The sequence below is a fragment of the Antechinus flavipes genome, chromosome 1, assembly GCF_016432865.1.
Source record: "Antechinus flavipes isolate AdamAnt ecotype Samford, QLD, Australia chromosome 1, AdamAnt_v2, whole genome shotgun sequence".
NCBI classification, from domain to species: domain Eukaryota; kingdom Metazoa; phylum Chordata; class Mammalia; order Dasyuromorphia; family Dasyuridae; genus Antechinus; species Antechinus flavipes.
Genome location: NC_067398.1, coordinates 636,502,187 through 636,515,032, shown reverse-complemented (window position 1 = coordinate 636,515,032; position 12,846 = coordinate 636,502,187). Strand labels below are relative to the sequence as shown.

At 33.1% G+C, this 12,846-nt stretch overlaps 1 protein-coding gene across 5 annotated transcripts in view; it reads left to right on the top strand.

Annotated features, from left to right (window-relative positions):
• Positions 1-12,846, top strand: part of FAM135B (family with sequence similarity 135 member B) — a 500,817-nt gene that overhangs the window by 122,944 nt on the left and 365,027 nt on the right. The window contains exon 1 of one of the 5 annotated variants that reach the window (XM_051971133.1): positions 7,307-7,552. The exons of the other annotated variants lie outside the window; for them this stretch is intronic. The gene's annotated coding sequence lies outside the window, so the exon portion shown is untranslated. Of the gene's footprint in view, positions 1-7,306; positions 7,553-12,846 lie in introns of those variants that run through there. 5 annotated transcript variants of the gene reach the window in all.

The following is a 12,846-nucleotide window of genomic DNA, read 5'->3' as shown; positions in this document are numbered from 1 at the left end:
CGAATCATCAAGTTGTTTCATTTATTTTCCTTTGCCATGTGCTTATATAAAACCATACATATTATAATGATTTCATAATTTCATATGTGTATTTCATTTCCATGTAAATACAATCAATTTTAATCAGAACACATTTTATGTGTCTTTTTTCTTATAATATGTAGCAAGTAGACGTGATACTCAAAAAATACTTGCTGAATGAAGAAAGTTATACATTATCAGGAAATATTATGAATTCACTTCATTTCAATAAGCTTCATTAAATATTTACTATTGTGTGTGTCTGTGTTCAAGTTGGTTTTATATAGGGAAAAAAGAACTGATTAAATACCAATTACATATCTATTACTATGCTAAATGCTGTACAAATATTACCTCATTTCAATATCATCACCACCCTGGGAGGCAGATGCTATAATCTCCATTTTCAATTGAGGAATTTGAGTCAGAGAAAGGTTAAATGACTTACACTGTGTAACACAGCTAGAAGTTTAAAGCTTTATTTTAAATAAATGTTTAAAAGCTAGATTTAAATTTAGTTTTTCCTGATTCCAGATCAAGGATTTATCCATTGCTCCATCTAGATGTCTAAGTTCCCCTCTAATGTAAGAGACAGAAACAGCAAAGGGTTATAACTTCTCCCTTAAAGAATCTAATGTTTTTATCATAAATGTGATATATGGGGATGTACAAGATATGTAGGCGGAATCATTGAATTCCCTTCCATCTCTAGATTTCTGTGAAATCTAACTAAGCAGTATAATAAGCAGTCCTTTTAATTTTTTCACCACTTATTATTTTGCTAATAAATAGGGATTTAATCTTCTTTAAGGAAAATGCAGCCAGAGCTTGGACACACTCTTTGCTAAAGTAAAAGGGAAGAGTAAGATGACCTTTTATGACTTCTGCTAACACTATTATGATTACTACTTTATTAATGTTATTAATATTATTATTGCTTAATGTGCATGGCTTGAGAGTTGATTATACACTTAAAGATGTGCAGATGATGCATTATTTGCAGTATTATTGCCACTGAAATTTGGTGACAATGACTTTTGACATCCTTCAAGTTTGGTTAATATTCTCCAAAAGGAACAGATCCAGATGGCCTGCTATTGAACATGTCTTATTTCATTGAAGACTGAAGCAACTCACAAGAAGAAGATAGTTTTAAGAATTTAAGAATGTGAGAATTGGTATAGCCTAAATGGTGGTACAAACTTTTTATGGAACTGTGGAAAAATTGCTTTGACTTTTAGACTCAGTTTCCTTATTTGTAGAAAGAGGTTTGAACTAACTTTCCTCAAATTCTCATCCTCTGATGAAAGAGTAGCAATAGAGAAAGAAAGTCAAATCTAAGATAGCCTGTGTATGGGAATTGGAATGTGGCAAAATGACAAAGAAAGAAAGGTCAGGTGGAGAGGATGAGAACTAGGAAAGAACAGAAAAAAAGGAAGAAAAAGCTTTTCCATGAGAATTATGTAAAGAGAGAGAGAAGAGACAATTTGATAGTGTCTAGAAGAATATCCATAGCAAATGGTCATGATATACAAGATAAATCATTAAAAGAGAGTGAAAAGAAGCAGTTAAGTAGATAGAGCTTTAAAACCCAGAGAAAGGAGTTATTCAAGAGGAAGAGAATGGTGAATGATATCAAATGATGCAAAGAAGTCAAGAAATATGATGTCTAAGAAGTCTTCCAATTTAGCAATGAAAAGATTTATCACTAGTAACCTTGGGAAGAAAGAGTATTTTCAATTTAATAGTGAGGTAAGAAGCTTAATATAAGAGATTAAGAAAGAAATGGGAAGAAAGGAACTAAAAAGCAAAGAGTAAAGACAATTCTCTTTTATTTTTTAAAATTAATTTTTATTTTGTCAACTATTTCCCAATTAAAATATGTTTAGCACTCAAAAAAGTTTTTAAGCTCCAGATTCTCTTTTTCCCTCTTACCCCCTCTTTGAGAAAGCATACAATTTGATATTGGTATGTAAAGTTATGAAAAACATATTTCCATAGTAATTATGTTATGAAAGAGAATATAAACAAGATAAAACAAAGATAAGGACATTTCAAAATATGCTTTATTTTGCATTCAAAGTTCATCAGCTCTCTCTCTCTCTGGAGGTGGATAGCATAGTATCTTTTATACTTTGGAATTGTTTTGGATTATTGTCTTGATCAGTGGCTGTCACAGTTGGTAATTCTTATAATACTGCTGTTACTATGGACATTGTTCTGGTTCCTCTGACTTCACTTTGTATCAGTTCATATAAGTGTTCCCAGGTTTTTCTGAAACCACCTTGCTCATTTTCTTTAATACAATAGCATTCCTCTACAATTATTTACAACAGCTTACTCAGCTGTTTCCCAATGATAGACTTTCCCTTCACTTCTAATTCTTTGTCACCACAAAAAGAATTGCTATAAGTAGTTTTTGTACAAATAGATCCTTTTTCCTTTTCTTTGATCTCTTTAGGATACAATCCTACTACCAGAATTGCTTTGTAAAATGGCATAGTGTTAAAGCCCTTTGGATCTACTTCTAAATTATTCTTCAAAATTGAACTAGTGCTCAACTCCATAAAAAGTCAATTAATGTCCCAATTTTTCAACATCCTTTCAAGCATTTGTCATTTTCCTTTATTAGCCTATCTTACAGGTGTCAAGTGGTGTCTCAGTTGACTCTCAATAGCTTTGATTTCTTTTTATTCAAAACTGCCTTTTTATGTACTTTGATCATTTATCAACTGGGAAATAAGTTTTATTCTCATAAATTGAGCTTAGTTCTCTATATAATAGAGAAATGAGGCCTTTATCAGTGAAATTTGCCATGAATAATCCTCCCTTCTCCCTTTCCTTGATACACACTCACTTCCCTTTTTCCTCCTAATTTTGGAAGAAATAATTTTATTTGAACAAAAGATTTTTAATTTCATGTAATCAAAAGTATATAACTTACAGTCAATAATCTTCTTTATCTCTTCTCTTATCATAAACTCTTCCTTTATCTACAGAATCTGACAGGCACAATATCCAATTCTCCTCTAGTTTATTTATAATATCACCTATATGACTTATCATTTATAAATTTTTACATTATCTTGGAGTAGGGTGTTAAATGTTCTATGCTTAGTTTCTGCCAAACTGCTTTCCAGTTTTCTTGGGAATTTTTGTCAATACTGAGTTTTTACTCCAAAGGTTTGGATTTTGGGGTTTATCAAACACTAGATTACTGTGGTCATTTATCACCGTGTATTGTGTAGTCAATCTATTCCAATGATCTACCATTCTGTTTTTAACTACTACCAGATTGTTTTGATGATTACAGCTTTGTAATATAATTTATCTGGAACTTCTGAGCCATCTTCCTAAAATTTTTTTCAATGATTCTTTTTGTTTTCTTGACTTTTTATTCTTCTAGATGAATTTTGTTACTATTTTTTCTACCTCTAAATTATTCCTTGTTAGTTTAATTAGTATGGCACCAAATAAGTAACTTATGTAAAATTGCCATTTTTATTATTTTGGTTCAGCCAACCAATGAACAATATTTCTTCAAATGTTTAGATCTGTTTTTGTATGAAAATCGTAATGTATTTATGGTGATATAATCCCTGGATTTGTCATGGCAGGTAGACTTTCAAGAATTTTATATTGTCTGCAATTATTTTAAATGGAACAACTCATTCAATTTCTTGCAGCTAATTTATATAGGTTTATTTTATATCATGAAACTTTTTGTCATAACAACTTTTTAAATTGATGTTCTGGGGTTTTACAAGCTTACCAACTTATCATTTGCAAAAACTAATAGTTTTATTCCATTACTGCTTGTTTTTATTCCTTCCATTTCTTTTTCTTGTCTTATTGCTGTAGCTAGTAATTCATGGCTTTTATTAAATGCAATTTTAATTTCATTATTGTCTGAAAAGATTACATTTAATATTTCTTCTTTTCTACGTGTGATTGTGAGGTGTTCTTTTTTAAATCAAGTTACATGTGCAGCTAAGAAAAAGGTATATTCCCTTTTAATTCCCATCATTTTTCTCCAGAGGTCTATCATATCTAATTTTTCCAAGATTCTATTGATCTCCATGACTTTTTGCTTATTTATTTTATGATTAGATTTCCTTAGATCTGAGAGGGGAATTTTGAGCACTCTCACTAGTATAGTTTTGCTGGCTATTTCCTCCTGTAATTCATTGCTATCCCTGCCTTTTTAATTTTAGTTGAAACATAATAAATTGTGCTCCAGTCCTTTATTTTAAGTCTGTGAGTGTCTCTCTGTTTCAGTGTGTTTCTTGTAAACAACATATTGTTGGATTCTGGTTTCTAATCCATTATGCTAGTCCTTTCTGTTTCATCTTATTCACATTAATAGTTATGATTCCTAACTGTGGATTTCTGCCTCCTACTTCCTAGGCACCATGCTAAGCCCTTTATAAATATGATCTCATTTGATCTTCACTCAGCCTATAAAATAGGTGCTATTATCATCATCTTTACAATGGAGGAAACTGAGACAGTTTTTTAAACTGAGCTTAAGTTTTTACTTAAGATTTTACTTTAGGCCTTCCTGACTCTGTCCAATGTCCTAGCCATTATGCCACCAGATACATCCCTAAGGCTTTTTTTCCCCTAGGTTAAAATTCTTGACAATTACTGGTGTGTCCCTGATTTGACACTGCGGTCATGGACAAGTCCTTTCATCTCTGATTCTTATTTTTTTTTCTTATCCCTAAGCTGGAGATTCAATCAACAGACATTTATTAAAGTTGTTCTACCTGAAAGAGACAATGAGAATGTCTGTACCTACTGTACTCAAAGGTGTTATTGTGAAGTACTTTATAAAACCTTAAGGCACTATAGAAATGGCTAATAAGATGATGCCACAAGATAGATGGATATCATCTCTGTAGAAGTCATAGAATATTCTATTGTCATGAAAAATTACCATCATTGGATGGAGAAAGAAATGAGAGAGATACACAGTAGCATGGTCTTTTGGACTCAGGGTTTACATTGCATTGGTCACAATTCTAAAGTCTTTCTGAGTTGTTTTTTTCTCAAAAACATTGTTGTCATTGTATAAATTGTACTCCTGGTTTGCTTCCCTGCTCTGGATCAGTTTGTAGAGGTCTTCCTTGTTTAATCTTAAACTACATGACAAGGGAGAGAAGGCATGGGAAGAACAACTGAAAATGTTGAAGATAGAATGAAGAGTTTGCCTTCTGTTCAAACTTAATTAATTGTGACTATATAAACAGTCCATTAATAATGGATGATGTTATATGATGATGATGATGATAAGATACTATATGGTTTGAAAAAGACTTTATAAATTTTGTTTTATCTTCAAAATAATTCTGGGAGGATAGAAATTATTATTACTATTTTACAAATGAAAAAAAATAAGACATATAGAGTTTAAAAGACTTAGACACTTTATTATGTCTAAAGTAGGATTTCAATCCAAATTTTTCTGATTGCAGGTCCATTACTCTATTTAATTCTACTAGCTCCTAAAGCTATAAAAGATAAAGTTTCAAAAAGTATTCCATCTTTATCCCTTCACTGCTGACCCATGACCACATTTATTTTAAAATATGATGGATCTCCAAGGACTTGACTGTTTTTAGAACTAAAACATTTATTTAACACGTCCATTTTAATTTAGGGAAAATATCAACTGTCATCTTCTTCTATTTTTCCCTTCCTTTTTTCCCTTTCTATATTATTTCATTCCACTACACACACAACAATGGAGTATAAATAGTGTGAATGTTTTGATCTTCATTTTATACATAGGAAAAAGTAAACTTATGACTGGTGCAGTGACTTTCCTAGGCCTATTTAGCTATTAAGAGAGGATATCAGCTTGGTGTAATGAAAATAGCCTTGGATTCAGGATCAATGGATCTCTAGATATTGAATCCCAATCCTGAAACTTAGTCTATAAACTTTAGAAGTTATGTCATCCCTTAGGGCCTCAGTTTGCTCATCATGAAAAAAGAGGGTAATATTAAGGTTTCTTCCATTTCTCACTCTGTGACTCTAAGAAGTGATAGAAAAAGAACTCACACTCAAGTCATCTGCTTTTAAAATTAGCATTCTTCCTATGACCCTATGCTGTCTCTCCAGAGAGGGTAAGCAAGGATCAAGGAGGGTGAAAGATAAGCTAAATTCACCTGCTGAATTATTTTGCCTTAGGCTCATTTTAAGTTCAAAGAAATGACATAATTATTTTTACTTAGGTTGAGAGATGATTGGATTAACTTCCCTGTATCTGCTTAAAGCTTCCAGCAAAGGTTGACCTTGATAAGTTCCCAAATGCACTTTAGAGCCTGATTATGACTTTTTTTGACTCTTCAGTTTTTGTTATTCTTCACACCGGCAACCTAGAGTTTACAGGCCTCTCACTCAAATCCAATTCACTTGCATGTCATGGCATCACCTTCCTATGTCATTGGCATCTTTGAGAAGGACAAACAGCAACCTCTGTGAGTAGGAGCTCCCCTGCTAAGGACCAGCTATCTTTGTTCCCCCCTCCCTCCTTCTTTCTTTCTTTTTTTCTTCCCTCCCTTTCCTCTCTTTCCTCTTTCTTTCCTTCTTTCCTTCTTCCCTCCCTTCTTCTTTTCCTTTATTCTTCCCTTCCTTCCTTCTTTCCTTCCTCCCTCCTTCCTTCCTTTGTTCCATCCTTCCTTCTTTTTCTCCTCCTTTTCTCCTTCCTTCCTTTCTTCTTTCTTGCTTTCTTCCTTCCTTTCTTCTTCCTTGCTATACATATATACATACACATCTATATCTTTATATATGCATGTGTACATGTATGAATTTATGTGTATTTTTTGACTAGGTAAGAGACTGTTTTTTTTGCCTCAATTCTTAGCTAGCCTTAATTGCTGAGTGAGTGTCATCTCAGTCAAACTGAGACCAGTTAAAGACCTTAGTTTAAAAAAGACCAGGAGCATCTCCAGGTGTCCTGATGGTAACTGCACAACTCTCCCTCACTCAAATCCAACTCATTTGCAAGTCATGGTATAGGTTTCTTGATATCTTGGTTGTCTTTGAGAATGAGGGATAAACAATAATAATAACCATACCTTGCAACTTGGGATGCTCAAAGTCCATCTGGATTGAAATCCTATGTTCCTATGTTATTTTGTGTCAACAGAAAGTATAAAATAATCTTGCCTGTGACATGCTTTTCTGTCATGATCTCAGGAGATTATGTCATAGTGAGGCTTTTAGGAATTTAGATAGTTCTGGTATAGTGGAAATACTTAGACTTTCAGGATATGACTGAGGCATTTAGACCTGGCCCAGATATTTCTTTGCTTCTCTGATACCATTTTTCGATCTTCAACATGGTATTAATAATATGAGATGAAGAGTGAATTAAAGAAGCTCCCGGTCAATTTGAGGAAATAGTTCAATTGAGTGATGAGGTTACCCAAAATGAGCAATCCTTTGAAGGCAAATGAAAAGCATTTATGACCAAGAATGTGAACAGACCAACAGATGACTTATTGATAGGAAGGAACTGAGGGTAAGTTACTACTATCTGTAACTTATATAAGAAAAATGATAGCAATCTAGTGTTCTAACTCTCTAGGAATTTTTTCCCCTTGTGCCTTCTTCAATATTTGATCATCCCAAGTAGATAGTGACTTATAGCAAAAATATATAGCAGTCTTAGACCTATGTTTGTACACAGTTTGAGAGGAGTATGTGCTCAAGAACACTATTCCTGAATCCCAAATTCCTTTATAAATGAAGACTCCATTTCTAATTCACCAGAAAGTACGATCCTAGAATCTAGCCTCCCCATTAGAGAATGAAAATGGGCAACAAAATCTTTGAGGGTTTCCTTATGGATATAACTCCAAATCTAAGAGTTGCAGGATTTGAAATTTCAAGACAAAACGTTTCAACCTTCTAATGAGAGATTTTCTAATCCAGTGTGTTCCTTTAAGAAAAAGGAAGGGATTTCACATAGTTTCTGCTTAGAGTTTTATTTGGAAAGAAAAATTACTGGGATACAAAGTATAATTGTGATAGAAAGGGAATTGCTTGTTCAGGGATCACCACAGTAGACTTTCAGGGGCTGTCTAAACCATGGGTGGGGTAAAACTATGAGTTTGAAGAAGTCTATATTATATTCTTTATGAAAGTTACTCACTAGCATTGACAGAGGGTTTACCAGATAAGAATGTCAAGTTTAGTTCCCTTGTCAGAGAATATTAATAGATTGCTTGAATGCTTATAGTTCAACAATTTGTTCATGGTTTCCTGTAATTCTTTAGTGTATGATATATTTTCTTTAAAATAAAGACTCTTCCATATCCTGTAACCAAATTAAATGCCTGTGTCCTATTTCTGGACCCTGTTATACTCACATTTGAGAGAATGTAGGTATAAGTAAATATCCCTTATAGCTAACCTTTATTTAGGAGAATTTCCAAGAAAGAAAAATTGACTTATTAGAATCATTCCCCAATGCTGAACCCTGTTCATGTTTTAGGATTTGTAATCTCTGTTGCAGTTGGAGCTACATAGATAAGTATGATAATAGATCTTTTCAATACATACATACATATATATATATAAATATAATACACATACACACATGTATATATATGTATATATATATATATATACATATAAATACAAATATATTATGTGTATGTATGTGCATTATGCTGATCCCCAATCCTTACTCTGTCCTGGCATCCTTTATGGTGGCTTCCAACACAGGATGTATCAAGTAACAGTTCCTCACCACTAAACTCTAAAATCCATCACTAGAGCATATCCCAGATAAGCTCATTTTCCTAATCTTTTTTTTTTCTTGGTACTAACCCCTGTCCTTCCACAATTGCCACACATTTTTTAATTGAACAGAAACCTCTTCTGTTGTTTAGATCAGTATTATCTCTGAATCTTCTTTAAAGTGTGTTTATATATGTATATACATACATAGAGACATGTAAAATATAAACACACACATATAATATTTGTACTTATATGTATGTATACATACGTATGTACATATTATAAGAATATGTCTGTAATATGTGTATATACATGCATGTATATATTATGAGATAGCTAGGTGGCTCAGTAAAGAGATACGGTGCTGTGTCTGGAGCCAGGAAGACCTGAGTTCAAAACCAGTCTTAGATGCATATTAGTTGTGTTATTGTGACTCTGAGAAAGTTATTTACCTGTTTGCCTTAATCCACTGGAGAAGGAAAAGGCAAACCACTCCAGGATCCTTATCAAGAAAACCCCATGGGTCATGAAGAGTTAAATAGGATTGAATGACTGAAGAATTATGCACACATGTATACACCTTTATGTGTGTATATGTGTATTTGTTTATATATATGCCATTATGCCACATAATTGCCTTGCATAGACTTTAAATCTGTCTTGACATTTTTTCCTATTGTTCCTAGTTTTGCTGTTTGGGACCAAGCAGAAAAATCCAATTCTTCTTCAACATAGTAGTTTTTCAAATATCTGCCAGAACTGCCATTTCTAATATGCAGGTTTACCACTGTGATTGTATTATTGTAGAAACTTAAATGTTTCCTGATGGCCTCTAGGATAAAATGCAGAATCCTTAGCCTGTCATCTTAAACCACTCATCAACTGGCTCTGACCTGGTTTTCTAGTGTGATTTTACTTTACTTATCAGAAATTCTGTGTTCCAACCAAATTGGTCTATTTGAATTGTATCCAGCGTTTCATTACTACCTTTGTTTAAGTTGTCCTACATGCTTGGAAAGATTTTTTCCCCTCACCTCTACCTCCTGGAACTCCAAGCTCTCTTCTAGCCTTAACTTAATGTCATTTCTCCACTCCCAAACCTCAGGCCTATAAAAGATTGACCATCAACTGCCTGTCTCAGAATCATTTCTTTGTATTTTCTTGTATTTCCTATGTACTTATTTATGTACATTTTGAATCCCCCCAGTAGAATGCCAGTCCTGAAGAACTGGAACTTTTCTTGTTTTGTTTTGTTTTGTTTTTTAATTTGTTTTTGTTTTTGTTTTTGTTTTTGTCTTTGTAAATCAGATCTTAGCACTAAGCCTGGTAGTACATAGTAAGTACTTCACAAATTCTATGTAACTGAATATTACTATGGAAGCCTATTAGATATCAAATAGAATATGATATATAAGCCTGGTACGTAATAGGCACTTCATAAATGCTGTATAACTGAATATTACTGTGGAAGCCCTATTAGATATCAAATAGAATGTCATATATAAGTCTGGTACATAGTAGGCACTTCATAAATGCTGTGTAACTGAATATTTCTGTGGAAGCACTATCTAATATCAAATAGAATGTCATATATAAGCCTGGTACATAGTAGGCACTTCATAAATGCTGTGTAAATGAATATTACTGTGGAAGCCCTATTAGATATCAAATAGAATGTCATATATAAGCCTGGTACATAGTAGGCACTTCATAAATGCTGTGTTACTGAATATTACTGTGGAAGCACTATCTGATATCAAGTAGAGTATAATGTGGACTAATTATTCCAGAAATAATTAAGGCAATCTTTATTTCTAGAATTAGGGGTATTTTAATGCTATGTCCCCTTTTTCTACAAATCATGTGTAATGCTCTTGAAAGTATTTTACTTGTCTTTCTTATGGTCATACACACAATAAGAGAGGCTTGTCCGTGTTTTTTTTTTTTTCTTTACCTTTTAATTGAATCTGAGATTTCATTAACTAATAGTGAGCTGCAGTGAGGAAATCCCTCTACCAATATCAAGTTACTTTTACTCTCATTTAAATAATTTCTACTTGGTCCCAAAGGTTAAGTGACTTGCCTTGCACAGCATGGTCTATATGTTATTAGGGGTAGGATCTAAATCAAGATCTTCTTGATGATACCATGTTACCTCTTTCTCATGGTCCAGGCCAGGAAAATGTTGTGAATTGTATTGACTTGTCATAAAACATATAGTGAACATGAACAAGGGCAGGGATTATTACCAAATGCTGGAAGTTCCTAGAGGAAGCTTCTTAGATCAGTTTGATGTGTCAACAATCTGGGGGATAGGAATAGACGGTGGGTCCCTCATATTTCCTAGAACACAGTGAATCTGTGGCTAATAATCAGAGTAAGAGAGGAATGCCTTGCACTATTTTAATTCAGTACAGTGGTGATAGATACCATCAAATGGAATGAAGCAGATGGTTCCTTTTTGGCAACACTCTGTCATCCCTATCTTTGCTACTGTGTTCTACATAACCCTTCCTCAATGTCAAATTATTTGACATTTAGATCTCTTCTAGAACATTTCTTGACTGCAATGTGATTTAGGTCACTGCTATACCTGGTAGAAAAAGAATCTGGACTTAGTTTGCTTTCCAGATGGTTTGACCCATGGCCCAGTGACTTGATTCAGCCTGGCTTTTGCTTCTCTGATATGTTGAATGGTCCTGTTCTTTCTCCTATATTCTCCAGGGTTGACTCATTTGTGGAAGGAAACAGGTTTCCTTCTGAGGATTGGTGATAGTAAGGAAAAGATAGAGAAGAGGCTGTACAAGATTATTGTATAGTATTTAACATGTTTATTATATATTGGATTATTTGCCATCTAGGGGAGAGGGAGAAGAAGGGTAAATTTTTTTTTGTAAGGGTCAATGTTGAAAAATTGTCCATGCATATGTTCTGAAAATAAAAAGCTTTAATTAAAAAAAAGAGAAAAGAGGCTACAATTGTCACATCTTAGAAAGGGGAAGGGGGAAAAAGAAGTCAGAATGTGACCAATATAGATCAAATATGTCAGGGATAATGGAAATATGAGAAAATATTTCATAAAACTGATTCTCATTGTTCCATTTAATCTGACATTTTATTTCATAAATATAATGTGCTATAAAATATTTTTTAAATGGAAAAAGGAAAACAAGTTTCAAATATATAGGAGACTGAATAGTTTTCCTGGTCTTATATTACATTCTGCATAAGAAGGAAGAAGCAAGAAATCTACAGGTCATAGATCTGTCCTTGCCTCTTGGATCCCTTGGCAATAAAATATTTAAATAAATTTTATTTCCTTACATGACATAGAGATTTCTCTATGTCTCTATGTCTTGGTCTTTCTTTAATAAACTCTAGTTATTGCATGCTGTATATCTTGCCTTTGACCTCTGCTTTTTTTTCAGGTCATCCATTTGATTTCCTGGTTCTCTTCTGCTTACTACAAAATCATTCAAAATTTTTCTCTGTTTTACCTCCATGCTATGGATATCAGTTGCCATGTTCAGACTTTTATCACCTCTCCCCTGTACTACAGCAATACCCTCCTAATTAATTTTCCTGCTTTTACTCTCTCTACTCCAATCCATCTTCCACACAGTTGTCAATGTTATCTTGCTTTAGCAAAAAACTGGCATTCTATCTCCCACTTTTATAATCTTTGCATATTTTATCCTCCATGTATGGAAAGTTTTCCTTCCTTAACTCACTCAGATTTTTCTCTCTCTCTCTCTCTCTCTCTCTCTCTTTTTCTCTTTCTCTCTCAAAAATATAAATATAATATATGTAATGATATATATTATATATATTTTTATATAATAGATGCTATGTAATACATGAGACTTTTCCTAGTTTCCCCTATGTTTAATCTTTTCTTCCTCATAAGATAATAATACATTTTTATTTACATTCTATTCCATTAGAATTAACTTTTTTATTTCCAGGGAATGTTTTTCCTTTTATCTTTGTATTTCTAGTACCCAGCACAGAGTAGGTACTAAATTGATTTGCTGGTATTGGATTGATGTATTACCTGACCTCATAGAG